The following is a 21,988-nucleotide window of genomic DNA, read 5'->3' on the forward strand; positions in this document are numbered from 1 at the left end:
ACAAAGTTTTTGGTAGCAGTAATCCAATTTTGACAGAAAAACCCTTTAATTCTTCATTTATTACAGAAGTTTGAATGTACATTTCCAAACTTATTTCTGCTTGTGGCAGATACTACAAGAAGTAAGAGTGCCGAAGGAAAGGTAAAATGATGACGACGGTTTGGATTTACAAAACTTGTTTAAAGATAGTCCGGAAACACTACAATAAGTAAAGTCAGTACTCTTTGCGAATGCTGAAGTTTAAATAAGGAAGAATTTGTTAAATCTCAAATTGAAGATGATAATTTGAAGGTAATAAGAGATAATGCCCTTGTTGATATAAATGATAATCGAGAAGGAAGGCAAGTGTTACTTTTTAAAGGATGGAAATCCTAATGAGGAAGTTCAAGAGTAGAAATGTTAATGATGTTGTAGAACAAGTGTTTCATTCCAAGTAGTTATAGGAATTTTGTTCTAGGTATTGCTCATGACTGTAGTTATTGCGGTCATTTAGGTATAAACAAAACTTATGAGAAAATTATTAAGTATTTTTTTTGGCCTAAGATGCAGAAAGATTGTAGTGAAATAATTGTAAAAAAATTGTGTTTATAATCAAAAAGTAGTAAAGCTCAACATGACCCTAAGTTGATGCCCATTGCAACCCATTGAAGTTCCAGGAGAACCCTTGAGAAAACGGTTTGGAATTGTGTAGGACCTCTGCCTAGCTCTAGCAAAGGTAACGAGTATTTGCTGACAATTATGTGTTAGTGCTACCAGATTCCAGAGGCTTTATTCCTTTAAGAACTGTGAGTGCTGATAGCTAATGAAGCGCTTTAAACAAGTTCTTCTCGCTTGGTAGGTTTGCCAAAAGAAGTTCAAAATACCGGACCAAGGTACCAACTTTACGTCTAGAAAGTTACCTCATTTTTAGCTTGTCAGAATATTAAGCATTGCTTATCGTCTCCTTATCACCCACAGAGCCAAGGAGTGGTCGAACGATTTTCATCGAACTTCAAAACCAATGCTTCGCACGTACTGTTGTGAAAAAATGAAAAGGAAATGGGATGGCTAAACATACCAATGTTCGCTATTGCCGTTCGTGATAGCGTACATTCATCGTTTTGGGTTTATTCTCCTCTTCAGTTAAGTATATGTCCATCAGGTAAGGTCACCCATGGAGGTTATAAGAATCAGTTTGATTTCAGATGAGAAGGAAATCTATCACGTTACAAGAAATGAAGGAAAAAATAAGAAAATATGGAAAGTAGCACATGAGAATCTCAAAGTAGTACAAGAAGAGATGAAAAAAAGGAAAACTACGACAAAAAGCTGACAAAACGTGAACTCGACATAGGAGATAAGGTTCTAGTGTATCTCCCTACAGCTGGTAAGGTTTTTAACCAGAAGTATATAGGACCTTGCACGGTGAAGGAAAAAGTAAGTGATGTTAATTATCGAATTCAATTTCCCTACAGGACGGAGGAAAGTTAAAAACTTTCCATATTAACAAATTAAAGAAGTATAAACGAGTCCAGTGGAGTGTTGCCAATTGCAAAAGAGGATGATGAAAAAGACTTTGAAGAAGAAATTGAACTTCGATTAAAAAAATAAAATATCAGAGTTATTTGAGTGATGATGAAAAATTTGGAAGATGGATATTTCATTTATCTGATGAACAGCAGCATGATTTTTAAAGTGCTAATTCAAAACTTTCAGATCTATTTTCAGACCATCCTAAAAGGATAAAAAGGAGAGTACAAATAAAATCAGGTTGGAGAGAAGAGGACTCCAATAAGTCAGCGTCCATACAGAATGTCGCCGAGGGCAACAACAAAAACAGTTAAAGACGAAGTGCTTATTTACTGAAACACGGACTAGCAGAGGAAAGCCATAGTGAATGGGCTAGCCCATGTATTCTAGTCGACAAACCTGACGAAGTGCAAGAAGTGTACAGACTATCGAAAGGTAAATAATGTAACTATAAAAAGATTCATATCCTATGCCCAGAGTAGAAGATATAATTGATAATGTAGCAAAGTTTACCTTTTTTAAGTAAAATTGATTTATTGAAAAGGATACTATCAAATTGAGTTAGACAAAAACAGCAGGGATATTGCTTGCATTTGTTACACCCCATGGACTTTATAATTATAAGGTAATGCCATTTGGTTTATGTAATGCACCTCTGACATTCCAACGTCAGATGAATTATATCTTGAAGGATCTCGAAGGTGTATTTGTTTATTTGGATGACATTATCATTGTTGGAGAAACCTGGGAAGATCACATTAAAAAAGTATATGATGTTTTTAAGAGGTTATTAGAATTAATGTTACGATAAACCTTGCCAAATGTGAATTTGGAAAAACTACTGTTCAATATTTAGGACATGAAATAGGAAGTGGCCAAGTGAAACCTGTTGATTGTCATATGAGGTCATAAAAAATTTGACCCTCCCTACATCTAAACGTGGATGATGATGAAATTTTTGGGAAACAGTGGGTATTACAGGAAATTTGTAAGAACTTTTCAGATGTAGCCTACCCATTAACAGAGTTGCTGAAAAAGGATGTGAAGTTTGTGTTGTCAAAGGAAGTGACGATGCCTTCAATAAACTTAAGCTCATGTAATGTCTATGCCAGTACTGAAATCCCCAGACTTTAATCTACCATTCAAGTTACAGGTAGACTCCAGTGAAGTAGGAGCTGGCAGGGTGTATTATTACAGGAACATAATGGTGTTTTACACCCTGTATCTACTTTTCAAGAAGTATAATAGCCACCAGTTAAATTACAGTATTGTTGAAAAAGAAGCTTTAAGTTTAATTTTGAGTTTAATGCACTTTGAGATATACTTGCTTAACAGTAACTTTGAAGTAGATGTATATACTGATAATAACCCTTTAACCTTTATTAATAAATGTAAGCACAACAATAAGAGAATTTTAAGATGGTCTTATTTTTGCAACCATTCAAACTGAATATTCACCATATAGCAGGCAAAGAAAATGTCATTGCAGATTTCTCTCTAGATCTGTTGATTACTTAAAGGAAAGGTGCTTGTTACCAACGACGTGGCAGTCTTCCGATAGTTGCTGAAGGGAAGTAGCTAATGTTTAAGATTGAAAGAGTGAAAATTCAGCATGGACTGAGGAGAGAGCCGCTGAGTAAAAGGGGAGGGAATGTAAAGGAATATTGATTTATTGAATGTAAAATTGCAGAAAAGGTGAAAATTGATATTTGCATACAAAAAAATGTTGTACACTAGACAACAGATGGCAGTAGCGCTTGGCGTAGGCGGTAGTCACCAAGGATAATGTACCGAAACAATGATATTTGGTCCATGGATGTCTAGCGTGAGTCTGGTATATAAAGGCCCAAAACGACGATTTCGTTGGAGCTGAAACAAACAAGTGATTATAATAGTGTATCAAGTTTTGTGAGGAATATATGGTAATGTATTGTTTATCCATTTGGACGTTTTCTTGTGTGATGTTACGTTTGGTTGCCACTAGCTTTTTGATGTTACAGTGAATTATATGTTGTGTTGATGTAAAGCTTTGTGACTTGGGTATTATACTGTAAAATGCAGTGATTAGTAGTCTGATGAAGTGCTGTATAGCGAGTCTTTGCTTTTGTGTAAAGCGTCCGTAATTTGTTTAATGTTCTGTTTGTGACTTTAATTTCTTACTAGTTGTTATTAAAGTACATTTAAGTTATAGTGAGTTGTCACAGTTCCTGATATTATTCTCGCGTAAATCCTTACCATAGAGATTTTTTTTTTTATGTTACAATATATATATATATATATATATATTATATATATATATATTATACATATATATATATATATATATATATATATATATATATATATATATATATATATATATATATATATATATATATATATATATATATAGAGAGATAGCTGCAGAGAGAGAGAGAGAGAGAGAGAGACGAGAGAGAGAGAGAGAGAGAGAGAGAGAGAGAGCGGGGCAGCAAGATGAATGACGAAGCGGGAATGGAGATTAAAAATATTGGCCGAGAGGAAGTTCCATACACTTTGTTAGTAATGTCTACAGTGCACCACTGTGAGGTGCACTGGAATGCACTACAACGTCACGGGGCTGTGATGCTTGGGCTAACTTCTGTATAATTAATGATCACCGAGGAATATTTCCTTCCTAATTAAGTTCTTGCAGTTCTTGGAATTGTAATATAAAAAAGCCAAAGGCCAAGCGCTAAGACCCTTGAGGTCATTCAGCGCTGAAAGGGAAATTTAGAGTAAAAATTTTTTTAAATGTGTAACAGAAGGAAAACCTCGTTCTACACTATGAAAAAATTGTTAGGAGAAGGTGGAAAGTAAGATGAAAGAAAGAGAATATGAGCGGAGGTGTAGTGAAAGAAATGAAAGGGTTGCCAGCTAAGGGGAGTTGCAATTACTCATATGTCTCTAACTTTCGTTCCTCATTTAAGTAGTAGCCCATTTGAGCTTTGGTTTCGGTCTTGCGTTGCGATCTTCAGTGTGCTGAACACTGACGCAAATTGGGTATGATTTTATGCAGTTTACTGATAAATGATCATACATTTAAAACCATCAGATATGTCTAAAACGTTACAACAGGAGATAAACGTAATTCACAAACTTCAGTTGATTTAGGGCATTTTAATCAGATGAGCGGAATAGTATAACGTTTGAATCTGGAAAGAGAATATTTGGATGTGAGACTCATGAAGACTGTTGAGTGTTAGAGAGAGAGAGTTTTCCTTAATTAATTCGTTAGGCTTAAATTGTAAATTTCATTTGAGTGACCAAAATGATTATAATTAAAAAAAAAATGCACGCTCTTTTCTTTTTTCACAAACGAAATAAAAATTAATTCAGTGACCTAGACTCATTGCACTTCCTGTTGACCCTAGCATTGAAAAATAGGACCCGGTAATTACTCTACTGTGTTGACTCATTGGCCAGTTGGGGAAGGGCAGGGGCGGGTTAACAATTGCATAGTATATACATACTACATACATACATACATATATATATATATATATATATATATATATATATATATATATTATATATGATATATATACTATACATATGGTCCCTATACATCAAATGAACTTAGGGACATGTGATCACCCAAGGGCTAGTACTAAACACGGCCAAACACATTTGACCCCCAAGGGCATAGTACTAAACCTGGCGAAACTGTAATATATGTATATACGTACGTCCTTCTAGTGTCTCATATTTTGGGAGTTAATTATCCACTTGCACCCTCCACTTTGTCCGGGACGCGCAGTGCATAAGAACATAACTGCGCGTTGCTGGCTAGAAAAGTCTTCCTGGGAAGACCGAAAGGAAATCCAGCATTTTAAGAGAATCGGGGGGAAATGAACTTTCGTTTTAGCATTAAAACGAGACTGCAGCGAAACGAAACGAATAGAGGAGAGGAGATGAATCCACAAGCACAGCAGATTAGAGGAGAAAAAACAAGGCGGTCAAAACCACAATGGATTTGGAAAGAGCCTTTCCGGAGGCGAAAAATGGTGTTGCGGGCAAGGAAAATTTTCTATTACGGGAAAGAGCGGAGAGGCTGGGAATAGAATAAAACACATAGGGATAGGCAGATGTAGTCAGGCAAAAGCTCAACACCACACACACACACATACACACACACGCGCACACACACACACACAGTTTCGCCATGTGTAGTACTAGCCCCTTGGGGGTCAAATGTACTTCGCCGTGTTTAGTACTAGCCTCCCCTGGGGCCTAGTACTAAACACGACGAAGCAGTGTAGATGAATCACGGTTTCGCAGTGTTTATCACTAGCCCTCGGAGATCAAATGTTCCTAAGCGAATTGGTCATTCCACAAATTCCTTTGGGATTTCATGAAATCTCTGGTTTCAAATATTTACTGTAACATATTCATCGTGGCTGTTTAATACGTTTGCTGGGTTCGTAGATCACCCTCGCCGTATTGTTACCAGTCCACCTAACCATAAACGGGTACCAGCGTCTGCAATGGACAAGCGAAAAGGTGTGGGACTAGGAACCTCACCCCTAAAGACTTGGTGAGGAAATAGTCCAATAGCCCTTCTGGCGCCACCTCTTCAGGGGTCAAGGCTCATCATGGTGGGATAAATGATAGATAAAACGATGAACAGACAGATAGAGGGCGAGAACCCTAATTACCAGTCAATGGCCGTAAAACACCTTAATCTAAATTTCATTAATAATTACATATATACAGTGCTGTCATTAATAAAAAAAAAACCTACACTTCGAAACAATTTTTTAAAATAACTCGACTTAAAACTTTATCTCCTAATCTCTGGATAACAAATATCAAGTGAAATGACTGATTTTTCAATGGTGTATTGAAAGAATATTATTCATCATCACTGCGCACAATAATAAATAAATAATTCAGGTCTTTCATTGTTTATGAATCTCTTTCCCTCTGCTTCAAAATAACTTTCTTTTGCCCATCGCCCTATATTTATAAAAATACTCGACTGCTCGTCCCCCAGTCACCACCTCCCCTAATCCCCCCGCCCCCAGCCCAACCATCCTTTCTTCCAGCTTTGGGGATCAAAAGTTCCTGCCAACTTTGGCTATCTAGATAAAGGAAAAAGGGTCTTTCAGGGAATACGAAAAGTCTCCAGAAAACCAGTTTTACACACTGAACTCCTCGATTCACTTTAAACTCTCTCCGCCTGAACTTTTTTTAAACGATTCTTCTCAGCGGCTACCCGTTGACACAAGATCCCACCCCATCTATAATAACTCAGACATAGGACTAAAGCCTCATCCGTTTCTAAACTTGCAACAGACCTTCAAGATTTCCTTTGAGCCAGCATCAACTTCTCGACCTCCTTAGAGCCTCTAGGCCTTTTTTTTTTTTTTCTACAGAGCCTTAATATATCGAAGAAGACTGAGGAAGTTTATCGCCTCAAATTAGCCTAACGAGCATTAGAAATAATATAAATAGGTAATTCTGGTTGCTAAGAACCAGCTGTTGAATCACTGCATCCATGCCAATAAATATGTAACCGTAAGGTTGCAATGCGATTTCGAGGAGTTTCGCTTGCGTTGACTTGATTGTCCTTACTTGCTTAAGCCGCTTATCCATGCACATTACATATATACATATTTATTGACTTGCCGTCATACTAAGGTGACCAGATTTCTGAGACAAAATCCGGGGACGTTTTCGGTTCAGAGGCGGAAAAACCTCCAAAACATGGCGTGTTTTTGTCACTGAAAAACTAAAACGGGGACACTGCCCTAACCATTCATAAAACAGCATTAAAAAGTGTCTCACCCTATTTAGTCTAAATTGCAAAGAAATTGGATAAAAATTCAATTGATTAACAATGAGGCTGACTATTTTTCAAGACGGATAGGCCTATTTTAGGTTAGTGTATTGTAAGTTTAGTTCCCTATTTGATTAGAGCTCAAGACACTGATGCTACTTGGTGCTATAAATCTGGCATGAAATGTGGTGAAAACTGTAGGAGCTCTGCACAGACTTATGACAAATTTACCAAACAGGAAATTAATTAAGAGGACTGTTAACCAACTTTCCTGCCCATCAATATCCTTCCTATCAACCGTAAATTTGTGCTAATCTGAACGGGTCTACACGGCTGCCGTCACTAAGTGGAATCTCAATACTTACTGTTATTTACGCTTTTTCATTGCCCTAGAACCTTCTGAATTTTTTCTTAATATTGAATCTAAATCAAGGTAGGCTATAATTTAATGAAACTACTTGCCAATGATTGAACAGTATCAAAATTATCTGCGGGCGCACCGCTTCGGGTTGCTGGCTGAAGGCAAAATGGGACGTGCATGACGATACTGACGACGGTTTGGCGGGAAATTTGGTTTTATGTTCTTGGAAGGTAATCTCGCAAATTATGCCGTGCGAAGCTGTTTATCATTTCCTTAGTAGTACGGTGTGCAACTATGTATAGTTTAGTCAACATTTTCGTTTTTTTTTCCTGTATTCCAATTTTGGATCTTTCAGTCACAGTGAAAACCGGGGACAGGTCACTGAAAACGGGGCTGCCTGGCCACCCTACGTCGTACTTTAGTTATTTGATGTTTAATTTTCTGTGATGTCGGTCGTTTTTATCTATGGGTATATTATTACTCTGAAGCCAGCTCAATCAGTTGATGTCCTTTGGCTTTAGGACGCAGTCCAACTGAAGCTGTTTCGTTAGAGCGACAATAGATGACTCTGCAGTCCCCGGGTTGGATGACGTCACTGACTAACCAGTGCCCACAGAAGAAGTTAGTGTACTTAACAGTAATGTGCGTATAAAGTCGTCGCGAAGCTCATTCCCCACAATAGTGCTTTTTTTTATGACATGTGGCAGAAAAACTCCAGTTGACCGGGAAAACAGGTAACATTCTGTGCTTCTTGTACATTTAGATCAGCTGTAGTGAACCTTAAACATACACTATCCACAAGGTGGCCATGCTGCTTCGCTGTAAGGTACTCCAGATGCAGCCATGCTGATTGAACTTGTGGTAGGCTATTGGGGCGTTGTCATCAGCGGCCGGTATCCATTGATTTTGACATATGGCCTTGCAGTGATATGATAAGACTATGAAGATTCAATATTTAACCAACTATAAAAAAATATATATTGTACGGAATCAACCAGGATCGTTTTGAAAGCCAGTCTTACTTATAGGCCTAGTGGTTTACACTTCTAGCAAATGACTACAGTAATAATATCCGAAAACGACTCGTCGTTGTGGAATCGTAGTACCATCAGCATCTTAATAAACGAAAAGATGAATTATTTTAAACATTTTCTACCGATTCTTTGAAGGCTCAAGTTACTTGGGGGTGCTTTTTCCTCCAAATAAGGTATTAGGCCTAGGCATAAGAGTGGTGGCTACATCTGCCATTACTATGTTTAACGTTGTATGGTGAAGCAGCATGACTGAAAAGTACTTTGTAGAAATTGTAACAGTTGATTGATGATGAGGGAAAATAGCCTGTATAAAAAATATAATTGAAAGGTAAAGTACTCGTGATACATGGAAAACTCCATAGATACACGGAGCGTAAAAACAAATCCATTTTATCTTTAAAATATGACACGTTTAGTTCCTTGGAGTGTCTATATTATAATGATACGCAAGCACGCACTTTACTTTTGTCATATTATGATAGTAACCTTAATGTTTCCCCATTTTGGTAGTACTATTACCTTTTATTTTGCTTGATCGTGGTGGATGTGATAGATTGTAACGTAATCGTGTGAGCAGCTCATACTGTGGATAAAATGGGAACATTTGAAAATCTTCTACAGCAATATTCACAATTGTTGTTCTGATTTGAAAAACAAAATAAACTTTTACCTGTAATAGTGGAAGTCGAACAGTACCCAAGGCGAGCCACAGTAAAATTCTGCCATTGTTGTTCGGGAGACGTTGGAGGATGTGGGGGGTAACTGGGATGTGAAAAACTAGAAATTTGGCAACGCTGTTGTTACCGCCAGGTGTCAGTCAATTTTGAACAGTCATGGTGTGTACATCCTCGTTGTCCTTTACACAGCATTAAAGAAAAAAAAAAGTGATTTCGTAGGAGGTAGACACTTTACTTGTACAGTTATAAAGAAAGAAATTTATGTAATAGCAAGTTGTTATGATATTGAATTTAAAAAAAAAAAATCCCCAACGAAAAACCGGTCTTCCAACAAAGCCCTTAACATTTGAGCCAAGTCAGTGAGTTCTATAGAGATTGGCTTTATAATTCGGCAATCGTGACATTCTCTTCAATGACGAAATATTGATTTTGTTTAACATTTATCCATTTTATGTTTCTAGATGTCGCTTTGACAGACATAGATCATACTGGACTGTGTTAGCCTCGAAAAGGTCTCAAGAGGAAATTGAAGAGATCTGTAAGAAAAAAAAAATCTTTAGAGAAGGGGTGAGAGACTATTTGTAAATTTGAAGTTCCGATGAAAATCTCCGAATTCCGTGAAAGGGTTTGCTATCATAGACTTATAAGATGTGCAGAGGCGATGACTAGGTAGATTTATTTTGCAAAAACGTTACCGTTTAGATTCGTGCATAAAAATGCCTAAAATGCTCCATGGATTCCATTATAAAATAATAAAATGCAGATTTTTCGGCGAATGCTCATTAAATGTTCATTAAGAGGCAAGACCTAAACAAGAGTGCTTGACGAAGTCAAAGCCAAGGTGTAGACCTAGCTCTGGGGAAACTGGTGTCCGATTGCTTTTCTTTTGTCATATAAATGTGTTTTGAGGACTACTGCTATGTATAACAGTCCAAGCACATGGTCTGACAGGGGAAGGGCGAAAATTATGTTTCCATACAAAATAACAAAAATAAGATAATTAACAGGAATTTTTAAGGCAAAGCTTCGTATTCATTTACTTTCGGACGAGTCCCCGTGATATAGAATGTACAAGAACCCTCCTCCTCTGTAGTGCTAGACCCATTTACATCTACTGTCACCTCCGATTGTCCCTGCGCTGACGGTATTATGATCTAATTTTATAATACGTATATTCTCCATAAGCACAGTGAAGGTTTATACACTGTATAATTTTTTTTTTAATTTTTTTATACCGTCAGTAGTACTTTCAAAGCTACATGACATAAGTTTCACCACCAGGACCGCTGGAGGACAGTGTATCCCCCCCCCCCCCCCCCCCCCCCCCCCCCCCCCCCCCCCCCTCCCCCTCTCCGTAATAGAGTTTCTGTCGTCCACCACTGGACCCTTCATAAGTATGGAGAGTGAAAGTGCCCAGATCCGAATTAAATGCCTAAATCTTATACTTTAACCATCTACGTCAAGAGATCTTTTTAATGGGATCGAATAGCGAGGAATTTTGTCTAGAAAAGTAATTTCCTTTTGTAAGGACAAATGGGGGAAATTTCCTAGGAGTAAAAGGGCCGAATTACCGAGAACCGAATTATAGTCCCCCGTGCTCTCCAAGTTTTCGCTTTTCTCTCTTTTCAGAGAAAAGAGGTCATTTCATTTTGTCTTCCATAAATTTATTCGACCATTTCGCTGTAATCACATTGGCGTGTATCAAACGTTGAATTATGTGCACCAGAAACGTGAACGTACAAAAAAGAAGCCTGGGGATGGGGGGTGGTGGGTGTGGGGAGTACGGTTGTGAGGAGAGAGAAAGAAAATAAGAGTCAGCATTTATATTCCTTTTTGAGAATTGTAGTTCAGAAAGGCTATTTTTCTCCGAGTCTTTGGAGTAGCCTCTTGCCGGAAGATATTTAGCGTCCCATGGCCGTCCTTTTGAGAGACTGAGATTACGCTATTTGTAACTTTAGTCTCAAAGACTTGTTTTTTTTATTGTGGGAAAAAATGGGAAAAGATTCCTTTTTTTTCCTTTATAGATAAGGTGGGACTTTTTGATCTCCGAAAATGGGAAGAGAGATAAAAGGAGGCAGTAGCTAGAGAGGAGATTCGTGGCAAAGCAGCAGGTATTTGTAGAGCCTTACAGATAAGTGGAAATAGTTGAATGAACGGATTTGAGTTGTAAGAAGAATAACTATAAACTGTATAGTTTATTTGTAAAGACCCCTTTCGTGAATACCCGTAAAACTGTGTTAGACGATAGTACAATAACGGATGATTTGGAGAGGAAGGCTGTGATATAGATGTAATATCTGTGGTATATTTATATACATATATATATATATATATAATATATATATATATATATATATATATCATATATAGTACTATATATATATGTATGTATACGTTACAACATACACACACACACACACACACACACACACACACACACACATATATATATATATATATATATATATATAATATATATCTATATATATATATATATATATATATGATATATACACGAGTTACCTCTCCAAACCATCCGTATTTTACCATCGTGGAACACATTAGGCTTGGAGAAGATTTTTAATAACTCGTCTTTATCATTAAGAAAAGTGTCTGGGGCTTTGATGAGGACGTCTCCTTGGCTGTTCTGGGAACTGGGAAATTAAGATTGAGTCTTAGAAAGTACTTAAAATTGTTTGGTTTTTGTATACCCGGTTCCCTCTCTCAGATAAAGGAAAAAAATACTTGTTCGTCTTAAAAACGACTCTTCAATCTAGACTTATCATTTTTTAAACTGACCCATAAAGAGTTAAGTAGTGTCCCCATATCCAAGAAATCATTTTTTCACAAACGACTTTGTGATGTTAGGCCTAAAGAACGAAATCTCTCTCTCTCTCTCTCTCTCTCTGTCTCTCTCTCTCTCTCTCTCCAGGATTTAAATGGATTCTTTATAGTTCTTTGTAAAAATGTGATGTTTCTTAGTCTCCAAATAGGCATCTACCCCAAAAGCATCTACTTCTCATTGCAGGTTTAAACATTTTTATGTTTTTTCTCCGAAGATGAATCACGAGTCCTTTATTTCCAGCACCAAAAGGTGTTTTTCCTCCTTTTACTGATTACTGTTTAGCAGAATTTTTGTTGGTAGTTTTACTTTGGGCATTAAGGTAAGAAATGCATTTGTTTTAAAATCTCTATTGCACCACGCTTTTAGATAAGCTAACTTCTGCAAACATTGAATCCGGAAGGAGAAATATATAGGAGGAAAAAACAAAACTTGTAGACAGTTGAGAAAGGAAAAGGTATGTTTTGGCTTAATATTAAAAAAGACACATATCACGTTAATGTGACTAATAGATTTTATTCCTGGTGGTCTTCTGGATGTTGGTAATCATAGCTGAAGAGCAGCTGCTTTGGTTGGTGATTGAGATAAATTAAGCCGGCCTTATACCAGCATGCCACCTCGTACTATGGAGACCCGTAAGTGATGGTAAAGATGTTGGGGTGACTGATTGTCTGAAGGTGGACCTCTGGACTCGCACAACCGAACCGAGATCTGATGATACTATTGATTTAACGTTGATTACCATTGCCATGACCTATCTCGACCAATATTTATGTCGTTATTCATTTCTACTGAGCTTCTCTTTTGACCTCTTGCGGGAAGATAATGGCCATTCTTGCTGCTTCCAGAAGAATATGACCTCACATTCTATATTTTTCATTTCCAACTGAGGTGTTCATTTTGCATTTCGTTCCTTCCGCAGAGCCCCGTCAGGAGTGCTAAACGACTCTGGAAACGGAAGGCATTTCCTGCAAAGGATCTTCCCTGACGCTCGGAGGAGGCCAAGGACCCGAAGGATTCCGCCAAAGGAGAAGTGAGTTAGCTGTTTATATTTGTAGTGTTCCTTTATCTTCATAAGTAGGATTTTTACTACCGATGTGTTTTTGTAACAGTGGACTTTTGTAGCTCTTGTTAAGATATCTATATATATATTTGCTTTTATCCGTAATGTTCCTCTCTCTCTCTCTCTCTCTCTCTCTCTCTCTCTCTCTCTCTCTCTCTCTCTCTCTCTCTCTCTCTCTCTCTCTCTCTCTCTCCGTTTCTGTCGTTTTTTATTCCTCTCCTTCTCCGGGTACTGAATTTGACGAACTCGGCAACTTCGAATAGAGGGATTGAAGCAGAAGACGCAGTTCTAAAGTCCCAGGACCTATTCTCAAAATTCTTGACCAGTCAGTTCCTCCAGATGGGCTTCTTTAAAGTTTTTCGTATGACAAATTTGGGTGACTCATTTCATCATGTGCGATTTAAATACACACATACACACACTCTATATATATATATATATATATATATATATATATATATATAATATATATATATATATATATATATATATATATATATACATATATATATATATATATATATATATATATATATATATATATATATATATATATATATATATATATATATATATATACACTGAACTCATTCACAGTTATGCACATAGCAAACATAAATCTCTCGTCCATTTCACCAACAAATTATTTCAAGCCCTCCTTTGTTTGAATCGTTCATTTTTTCGAATTTCCTAAATTCGTGGAAACCTGAATATTGAGGAAAGGCCTTTGAGCAACAGGTGGTCTCGTTCGATGGTGGACTCTCCGCTTGGAGAAGTCGCTGTGGTGTGAAATCTTTCCTCGCCAGAGCAGCTCCTTCTTCAGGGAAGTGTTGGGGCAGATCTTGTATTCCGAGTAATCAGAGAAATGGAAGTGAAAGATAGTTGGGTTGGGTTGGTTAATGATCTAAGGAGTGATGGAATATCTTGGTAAATATGGTTTGGAGGGTATAGCTTCTAGAATAGAGAGGTATTAATGACTGGCATTTGGAAAACGACAGAGACAGACAGACAGACAGATGACAGATCTACGGAGGGCCAAACAGGGAGACGGACCTTTCACCATATCCCTTTTGAGGTCTTTAGTTTCCTTCTGCGAACCTCACCGAAATAATTGTTGATACTACTTAACTCGTCAGCCAGTTCATAAAATATAAATTGAATGAATATAAGTGTAATATCTATTTTTTCATCTCTCTTGTTAACGTGTTAATATATAACGAAACAGATTTGCATGGTTGATATAATCTTTATTGAGTTGCAAGGGTAACTGCCAATAGCCATCCCCAACACGTGAGATTCAGAAATTCATTTGTACAGCGCTATTTCGTTGCAAGTAGAGTCTGCACGTGTTGCAGGGAGAGTGTGGGTTGTGCGGCGAGATTTCTCTTCTCAAAGGAATTCGGTTCTGGATTGCATCTGGGCCTTCGCTCTTTGCATAATCATGTTGAAAAACTCGGTGTTTGTTTTTTTTTTTTTTTATCCTTCAGGTCCAATTCTTCCCCATCCCGCCGTCTGACAAGTGTTTGTTGCAGCTCTCTTACGAAAAAGTGCATTTAGCGTCTCTCTCTCTCTCTATACAATATATATACTATATATATATATATATATATATATATATATATATAATATATATATATATATGTGTGTGTGTGTGTGTGTGTGTGTATGTCATGCGTACATAGATATGTATATATAATGAGAATTGGTGTATTTGACACGCCTCCCTTACCGCCCGCGCACGGCACGCACACATATGCATTTCTATATATATATATATATATATATATATATATATATATATATATATATATATATATATATATATATATATATATATATATATATATATATATATATATATATATATATATATATATATATATATATATATATATATATATATATATATATATATATATATATATATATATATATATATATATATATGCATGTGTGTGTAGTATATATCATATAAACGCTATTTAAATAGCCCTCGCCAAAAACCCAAGAATAAATGGACCCCGAAATCACAAGCAAAACATACAAGAGATGAGCGAAGAAGATTTTAAATGAAAGTGATGCGAATTTTGATGGATTTTCATTTCGTTAACAGTCTGAAAATGTCATGAGCTTCGGCGCAGATGCCTCGTGATTGGTTGCCCCCAACTTGCAGTATTAATATCGGCCTTGTTTTTTTTTTATGGCATCAGGAATTAATACTTTCTATTCAGTTCTCTTATACTACAATTCCTGACACTTCTGAGAATGGATTTGATAATCCTCTGTGTAAGAGCCAGTTTCATCTTCGGCAGCTTTAGATTCTTGTAAGGGAAAGCTACTGAGGTGGCTCTTTGTCCCTCTCCGTCCGCATTTTTCGGTTCCACCCTCCGGTCTTAAAAACGACTGAGGATAGAGGGCTGCAAATTAGTATGTTCATCATCCACCCTCCAATCATCAAATATACCAAATTACAGCCCTCTAGCCTCAGTGGTTTTGATTGTACACAAGGTTAAATTTAGCCATGATCTAGTGTCTATCACCGCTTTAGGTTATAACAACACAGGGCTAGGACTGGGCCGTGGATGAAAGTTTCCTGGGCAGCGGTTGACACAGCATTATACCGAAACCACCGAAAGATAGATCTAGTTTCAGTGGCCTTGATTATTCGTCCTTGTTTTATACTTGAGATGTAAATTTAGTTTTTAAATGATTTTCCTTCAATGCTTCACTTCTGTAGTGTCTCATTTCAGCAACATATGACAAAAATGTTTAAGTCAATTATGACTTCAGTATTTTTCAGTATTTTTTTTAGGTATAAATATTTATACATTTACTCATGAAAAATGTTATTAATTCAATTAATTTAATTATAGCTTGTTTAAACTAAGAGGAAAAGTATTTTATCTCCAAGCGGTAATGAATAGAGAAAAGATCTCTTCCTTTGAAGGCTTCTTTGGTCACGTGACTCGATTGGCCCATTAGACGATGCAAGGTAATCCCCGAAGACTTTAATGAGATTATTCTTATCTCTTCCGATAACCAACAGAGGCTCTCTCTCTCTCGTTCGTTCCCGTCTCTCCCCTCATCTCTCTCGTCATTTATCCAAAATTCTTTCTCTCTGCTCCTTCTCTTACCAGGGAAAGCCGTCCTTTTCAGTTGAATAGTATTTATCAAATATTTATCTCTCTCTCTCTCTCTCTCTCTCTCTCTCTCTCTCTCTCTCTCTCTCTCTCTCTTACCAGGGAAAGCATCCTTTTTCGTTGAATAGTATTTATCAAAATGATTTATCTCTCTCTCTCTCTCTCTCTCTCTTCTCTCTCTCTCTCTCTCTCTCTCTCATTGATTACAGAAAGGAAAATCGGCTTAGTTAAACACGAAAGGTCAATTGATTCTTGGGAGTAATATTTCCACCTTTGGGAGCAAGTGGAGATTTGCTTGTCTCTGACAGTCTTGATCCATTAGAAAAGGATGGGTGATGTGCTTCTTTAATGGAAGGGAGACTTGCCTGATATATGATGATGGACCGCTAGGCAAATGTTAGAGAATTTAGACATTATGACTGGAACAGATTGCAGTCGCCTATTGCGCAGACACGCGTCATACGAGTACACACACATATCACCTTACTATATATGATATGTATATATATATATATATATATATATATATTATATATATATATATATATATATATAATATATATATACATATATGCAGAAGCCAGGTACTATGTCGTAACCTTAACCTAAGTAAACAATGGGGTGATACAATCCACAATGAAGTAAATTCCTCTTGTAGTTTAAAATATATAGTTCTTGTATAGGATTAGAGCTTTCGACCATCAACTGTGGTCTTGTTCACTAAAGTGAACAAGACCACAGTTGATGGTCGAAAGCTCTAATCCTATACAAGAACTATGTATTTTAAACTACAAGAGGAATTTACTTCATTGTGGATTGTATCCCATATATATATATATATATATATATATATATATATATATATATATATATATATATATATATATATATGTGTGTGTGTGTGTATGTGTGATTTACTACTGATTATGACCCACAGGTTAACTCTATCCAGATATTTTTTTTATATTCAAGTAACCATAAGTTTCTTATTTATATTTATCAGTGTTTATTTATATACACACCATCGCCTCTTGATTTCCTGACTTTTTTTCACACTTATTGGTCGTGTTTGTTATTCTTTGCGTATTCAAAGCGATTATTTAATTATCAATCGTTCCTCGGATTTTAAGTTGTTCGGTTGTTATTTCTATTTGATGACTATAAGCACTCGAAAACGGAGAGGGACATTGATTTCTCGTGAGTTCCAATATTTCTTCCCTTCGTGCTACTCGCCGTCGGTCGGTCTGTTGAAACGAAGGCTCTGGTTCCACCAGTAGCGTCGCTAATGGCACCTTCCTGAAGCTGGATAATCATTGCCCTCGACGGACGAATCCTAGTCATCCTAATATTTAAAGTTTATGAGCCTCTTGATGGCTGTGTGGTTTAAGGCACGCCACTGCAGTCCTGGGTTCTTGTCTTCCATGATTCGAGCCCACGAGATGACGAACTTATTCTTATTGTTAAAGTTTGTGAGGCTCACATTACTTTTCCAATTGAGTTGAATTTTAGGTTATTCTTAAAGAGGAGGCGAGTTGTCTTTTTTAGTGGATAATAATCAGAGGTCGACTTCCCTTCATCGCTGTTGTTTGGTTCCCAGCTCTCCTGGTTTCCATGCCATTGGTCCTAATGAGAGGTTGGCCCACGGGCTTGATGAACGGCAAAGTTTAAAACACATTATCCTTTACAACACCCACAAAAACCCACAAAAATATGTGAGTACACATTGCACATACCTAGAAGAATGATGAGAAATAAATAAAAGAGAGGTAAAAAAAGAAAAGAGGAGGAATGAACACGTACACATTAGATAGTAGTAAATAGATATGGATGTATATAGCAAAGGTAAATATTGTTGAATGAATCTAAATGAATGGGACTACTAACAATCACAATAAGCAAATCTGATAGTTAAGTATATTTTAGTTTAACGAGACCACTGAGCTGATTAACAGCTCTCCTAGGTTTAGATTTTTTGGGGGGATGGCTAGGAACTTATTGGTTCCTGAGCAATGGGACCTACAGCTTATTGTGGGATCTGAACCACATTATGTCGAGAAATGAATTTCTAATCACCAGAAATAAATTCCTCTGATTCCTCTCTGAGCGGCCGCAGGAAGCGAACTCGCGATACCTGATTGATAGTTTAGCACGGAACCCGCTCGTCCAGTGAGGAACTAAATCTGATAGTACGTAACTAATAAATGAATGGCGTAAATAAAGCAGAGGAATTAATAACCGCATTCCGCATTTAAAAACAATCTCAAGAGAACAGAGTCAAAAAGAAAGTAAGCATAATTAAACCAAAAATAAGTTTCCTGTCTGTTGCTGACTATTCTCGCCGCAGGGACGCACCTCTTCCAGCCCGTGAATTTCCGACTTTGGTCTCCACCCGCTCAGCTGTCCAACTTGTACTTTATCGTGATCCGGTTTGCACCTTTTGATTTCGATAGATTAATTTTTCGAGAGAGTCCTTGTAAATCCTTATAATAATAATAATAATAATAATAATAATAATAATAATAATAATAATAATAATAATAATAATAATAATAATGGACAAGAGAAGAAAATAAGGAAATATGGAGATGCTACATCAGAAGTAACACGACGGGGAGAGGATATAGAGGAAGGTTGGTCAACATCTGGAATGAGAGGAATAACACCCCCCAAACAGAGCAGAGGCTGGCAGACCAAGTAAGGAACAGAAAGAGAAGAACTGGAAAGGGAAATGTCACAAGACAACGAATTACACGAAGACGAACTGAGAGACGATGCCACAGAACACGACAGGGATGAAGAGGTATCAAACAACGACACACGAAGAAACACCGACGAAGTAACAGAGAGGACGGAATGGGTAGAAAAGATTAGACAGTGGATGGAGCCAGATACAGAGAGAACAAAGATCCCCTCCATGAAAGCCTACAACGCCAAGAAATTAAGGGAGAAAACAAGTGAGGTCAATGAAATAATGGGCATAATACACACCACCAGTATCACAGAAACAAATAACTTGGCATATCCAGGAGCAAGATTAGTAGCAGAACTGATGGGGATACGAACACCAATACCACCAGCACAACCAACCCAACAGAAACCAAAACAGCAACCTCCTTGGAAAAGGCGCCTGTAAAAGCAAATCATGGTGATGAGATCTGACTTGAGTAAACTGAGAGATGGCAGAAAAAAGGCTAAGAAGCAAGAAAACAAGGGAGGAACTCAACGAGAAATACAAAGTACAAGAGAGGGGACTAAACAACACAATAGAATATGTAAAACAGGCTTAAGGCCAAAGCACATAAGATCCAACGGTACATGAACAGGAATAAGGGATACCAACAGAACAAACTATTCGGAACTAACCAGAAAAGACTATACAGCCAACTAAGAGGGGAAGACAACCACCAAGAAATTCCTGAAGCCAAACTAAGTAAGAGACTCAGGGAAAACATATGGAGCAATCCGGTATCACACAACAAATATGCAACCACATGGCTCAGGAATCAAGGAAGAAGAAACAGGAGAATAAAACAAAGATTCACAGAGATCACGACAGACACAGTTAGACACCAACTAAAGAAAATGCCAAACTGGAAAGCCCCAGGTCCTCATGAAGTCCATGGATACTGGCTCAAAAACTTCAAGGCCCTAAACCCACGAATAGCAGAACAACTCCAGCATTGTATCTCAAATCACCATGCACCCAAATGGATGACCACAGGAAGAACATCCTTAGTACAAAAAGACAAGAGTAAGGGAAATATAGCCAGTAACTAAAGGCCTATCACCTGCCTACCAATAATGTGGAAGTTAGTAACAGGTATCATCAGTGAAAGGCTATACAACTACCTAGAGGAGACAAACACCAACCCCCACCAACAGAAAGGCTGCAGAAGGAAGTGTAGGGCCACAAAAGACCAGCTCCTGATAGACAAAATGATAATGAAGAACAGTAGAAGGAAAAGCAACCTAAGCATGGCATGGATAGACTATAAGAAAGCCTTCGACATGATACCACACACATGGCTAATAGAATGCCTGAAAATATATGGGGCAGAGGAAAACACCATCAGCTTCCTCAAAAATACAATGCGCAACTGGAATACAATACTTACAAGCTCTGGAATGAGACTAGCAGAGGTTAATATCAGGAGAGGGATCTTCCAGGGCGACTCACTGTCCCCACTACTCTTCGTAGTAGCCATGATTCCTATGACAAAAGTACTGTAGAAGATGGATGCTGGGTACCACTCAAGAAAAGAGGCAACAGAATTAACCATCTGATGTTCATGGACGACATCAAGCTGTATGGTAAGAGCATCAAGGAAATAGATTCCCTAATCCAGACTGTAAGGATTGTATCTGGGGACATCAGGATGTAGTTTGGAATAGAAAAATGCGCCTTAGTCAACATACAAAAGGGCAAAGTAACAAGAACTGAAGGGATAAAGCTACCAGGTGGGAACAACATCAAACACATAGATGAGGCTGAATACAATACCTGGGAATAATGGAAGGAGGGGGTATAAAACACCAAGAGATGAAGGACACGATCAGGAAAGAATATATGCAGAGACTCTAGGCGATACTCAAGTCACAACTCAACGCCGGAAATATGATAAAAGCCATAAACACATGGGCAGTGCCAGTAATCAGATACAGCGCAGGAATAGTGGAATGGACGAAGGCAGAACTCCGCAGCATAGATCAGAAAACCAGGAAACATATGACAATACACAAAGCACTACACCCAAGAGCAAATACGGACAGACTATACGTAACACGAAAGGAAGGAGGGAGAGGACTACTAAGTATAGAGGACTGCGTCAACATCGAGAACAGAGCACTGGGGCAATATCTGAAAACCAGTGAAGACGAGTGGCTAAAGAGTGCATGGGAAGAAGGACTAATAAAAGTAGATGAAGACCCAGAAATGTACAGAGACAGGAGAATGACAAACAGAACAGATGACTGGCACAACAAACCAATGCACGGACAATACATGAGACAGACTAAAGAACTAGCCAACGATGACACGTGGCAATGGCTACAAAGGGGAGAGCTAAAGAAGGAAACTGAAGGAATGATAACAGTGGCACAAGATCAGGCCCTAAGAACCAGATATGTTCAAAGAACGATAGACGGAAATAACATCTCTCCCATATGTAGGAAGTGCAATACGAAAAATGAAACCATTAACCACACAGCAAGCGAATGTCCGGCACTTGCACAGAACCAGTACAAAAAGAGGCATGATTCAAAAAAAAAAAAAAAAAAAAAAAAAAATGGAAAAAAAAAAAAAATTAAAGCCCTCCACTGGAGCCTGTGCAAGAAACATCAGCTACCTTGCAGTAATAAGTGGTACGAGCACCAACCTGAAGGAGTGATAGAAAACGATCAGGCAAAGATCCCCTGGGACTATGGTATCAGAACAGATAGGGTGATACGTGCAAATAGACCAGACGTGATGTTGATTGACAAAATCAAGAAGAAAGTATCACTCATTGATGTCGCAATACCATGGGACACCAGAGTTGAAGAGAAAGAGAGGGAAAAATGGAT

At 37.6% G+C, this 21,988-nt stretch overlaps 1 long non-coding RNA gene across 1 annotated transcript in view; it reads left to right on the forward strand.

Annotated features, from left to right (window-relative positions):
* The first annotated feature begins 7,855 nt into the window (after positions 1-7,855).
* The window catches only part of LOC135195465 (uncharacterized), a 103,565-nt gene continuing 89,432 nt past the window's right edge, over positions 7,856-21,988 (forward strand). Inside the window, exons 1-2 of the long non-coding RNA XR_010310138.1 lie at positions 7,856-8,404; positions 13,146-13,256. This is a non-coding gene — a long non-coding RNA (uncharacterized LOC135195465). The remainder of the gene's footprint in view (positions 8,405-13,145; positions 13,257-21,988) is intronic.

Source organism: Macrobrachium nipponense, chromosome 16 (genome assembly GCF_015104395.2).
Source record: "Macrobrachium nipponense isolate FS-2020 chromosome 16, ASM1510439v2, whole genome shotgun sequence".
NCBI classification, from domain to species: Eukaryota; Metazoa; Arthropoda; class Malacostraca; order Decapoda; family Palaemonidae; genus Macrobrachium; species Macrobrachium nipponense.